The 2,658-nt window shown below is 50.9% G+C and overlaps 2 protein-coding genes across 6 annotated transcripts in view; one reads left to right on the top strand and one right to left on the bottom strand.

The window, feature by feature from the left end:
• ZNF529 (zinc finger protein 529) overlaps positions 1 to 2,481 on the bottom strand; it is a 73,180-nt gene extending 70,699 nt beyond the window's left edge. The window contains exon 1 of one of the 3 annotated variants that reach the window (XM_011984782.1): positions 2,331 to 2,481. The gene's annotated coding sequence lies outside the window, so the exon portion shown is untranslated. The remainder of the gene's footprint in view (positions 1 to 2,330) is intronic. The other 2 variants (XM_011984783.1, XM_011984781.1) reach the window with 2 other exon arrangements.
• Positions 2,038 to 2,658, top strand: part of ZNF382 (zinc finger protein 382) — a 23,232-nt gene continuing 22,611 nt past the window's right edge. Inside the window, exon 1 of one of the 3 annotated variants that reach the window (XM_011984787.1) lies at positions 2,038 to 2,651. The gene's annotated coding sequence lies outside the window, so the exon portion shown is untranslated. The remainder of the gene's footprint in view (positions 2,652 to 2,658) is intronic. The other 2 variants (XM_011984785.1, XM_011984786.1) reach the window with 2 other exon arrangements.

Here is a 2,658-nt window from a genome sequence, read left to right as displayed (position 1 = left end):
TGAGTGTGTGCGCGCGCGCGCGAGTTGAATGGGGGTGGCCTCCTGCGCCCAACCTGCTGCATTTTAGGTGCTTGTCTCTCTTTGGGATGTTGTGGCCGATTGTGTGAAAAGTGGACGGAGTAGTGTTGCTGCGCGAGGTTTCCTCTGCGTGTGTCTATTTTTAGATTAGGTGTGAGTCGCATTTGAGACTGTGAGTGTGGAGAATTGAAAGTGATTTGTGGATGTGATTGTGACTTTGCCTGGAATCGTGTTAGCTGCTGTCTGAGGTTGTGAATGACAAGTGGGGCCTGTAGGTTGCTGTTTCTCTGAAGGATGTTTGATTGACTGTGACTCTGCATGTGTTTGTAACCTACTGTTACTTCTGGTGGTTTTGTGGCCTTGGTGACCTAAATATTTGAATGATTGAGGAACTCTGTTATGACCATGGCTAGTTGGTTATGTAAGATTTGATTATCTGAATAGTAGCCATTAAACCTCCCTCCAAAATTGTAACTAATCAGCAATTTAGCAAATAAAATAGAGATAACAGTATCAGAGGGGAAAAGGTGATTTTCATAATTCCCAGATTCGTTACCTGGAAACACTATATTAACTAAAACCAATATGTTGAAATGAATAGCGTTCCACTGGGGGCCATGCAGGAAAAAAAATTTTTTTTTACCATAGCTACCACTTTTGTTGTTGTTTTTGTTTGTTTGTTTTAAGATGGAATCTTGCTCTTTTGCCCAGGCTGAAGTGCAGTGGCGTGATCTCTGCTCACTGCAACCTCTGCCCCTGGAGTTCAAGTGATTCACCTGCCCCAGCTTCCTGAGTAGCTGGGACTACAGGCTTGCGCCACTACACCCAATTAATTTTTGTATTTTTAGTAGAGATGGAGTTTCACCATGTTGCCCAGGCTGGTCTTGAACTCCTGACCTCAAGTGATCCTCCCCCTCCAGGCCTGCCAAAGTGCTGGGATTACAGGTGTGAGCCACCGTGCCTGTCATAACTACCACTTTCAACACTTCTATATGAGTGAGGTTCCCTACTCCCTTAGACATGCTAAGATAATAAAAAGTATTGGATAGATTTTTAATAAGTCCAGTCTCACTGTAATAATTAAAATTGTTATTTTGCGGGCCTGGCGTGGTGGCTGATGCCTGTAATCCCAGCGCTTTGGGATGCCAAGGTGGGCAGATCACCTGAGATTGGGAGATCGAGACCAGCCTGACCAACATGGAGAAACCCCGACTCTACTAAAAATACAAAATTAGCTGGGTGTGGTGGTGCATGCCTGTAATCCCAGCTATTCAGGAGGCTGAGGTAAGAGAATCGCTTGAACCCGGGAGGTGGAGGTTGTGGTGAGCTGAGATTGTACCATTGCACTCCAGCCTAGGCAACAAGAGTGAAACTCCGTCTCAAAAATCACACACACATCTTTGGAGAAAGGAATCCTACTTTTGGGGCCTCAATATCATATCTTCCCAGGACCTTGCCTTGGGAGCAATTCCAGCTCTAACATCTCCGTATCAAACACAAGGCTGTGCATATCAGTACACAGCCTTGTCCATGTGAAACACAAGGCTGTGCTTTTTCAGTTGGAAACTTCATTCTGGATCTCAAATATCCAGCTTCCCTTTTGATAGCCATTTGACTGCACACTGTGCAATGTGGTTATAAGGTGAAATGACTGAGGCAGTGAAAGAAATCCCAGTACAACAAACTCTTAAGAAATCACGCAACTTAAAATTGGCCCCAGATGTTGGCGAGGCTGCATGCCACTGTGCATTATGCTTTATGAAAGCGACAGGGGCCATGCTTTAGAACAGAAGGTCTCGGAGTCTTCCACAGACACAGATCGAGCCACACAGCGATTTTGTCCACCTATTCCCGAGCCCCAGAACTGCAGAAATCAAACTCTGTAAAGCTGCACCAGGCCAGTTTTGACCACAGTCTCCAGTGGGTCACAACAGCGCTATCACAGGATCACTGATAACAGCATGACACGTTCACAGTCATCGCTCAGCGCCGTCATAAAAACGGCCTCGCCCCCACTCGGTCCCGCGGACCCAATAGGGGACAGTCAGGGCTGTCCCGGCTGTGCACCTGCTGTGCACATACCCCGCACCCGTCCCGGGCCCGTCACAGGCGCGCCCACTCACAATCACACCACACACGGACGCAGCCACAGAACCGCACACACACACACAGTCACACAGTCTCCCTCCCCAGCAGGTAACTTGCACACAGGCCTGGGGCTTCTGCCTCCACAAGCCCTCTCCGCGCCCCAGGAACCCGGGTCCCCTGCCGTGAGCTCCTCTCGCATCCAGACCAGGGTCACCTCAACTCACCACACGGAAAACGACCACCAGGTTAACGGAAAAGGGAGCCGGGGTCCTGGGAGAAGCGTAGTCCCCGTCGCAATAGAGTCGGCGTGGGTGCAAATGGAGGGGAGCTCCCGCAGCGAGCACCGCGCGGCGCCTAACGGGCCGCCCCGGAGACTCCTGGGAGCTCAGGCCCACGCGCGAGTGCGCAGGCGCAGACTACTCACCCTGGGCCGGGGGTGAGGCTTGGTGGGTGCCAGGGGTGCTGAGGAGGCCGAGGAGGGCACTGGGAGCTCCGTTCCGGGAGAGCTGTCTAAGGACGCGGAACCGGGTGGGGAGGCCAGGGAGGTAACCA

Source organism: Mandrillus leucophaeus, unplaced genomic scaffold (assembly GCF_000951045.1).
Source record: "Mandrillus leucophaeus isolate KB7577 unplaced genomic scaffold, Mleu.le_1.0 Scaffold274, whole genome shotgun sequence".
Classification (NCBI taxonomy): Eukaryota; Metazoa; Chordata; class Mammalia; order Primates; family Cercopithecidae; genus Mandrillus; species Mandrillus leucophaeus.
The sequence above is the reverse complement of the archived record's forward strand: the minus strand, read 5'-3'. Positions and strand labels throughout refer to the sequence as shown.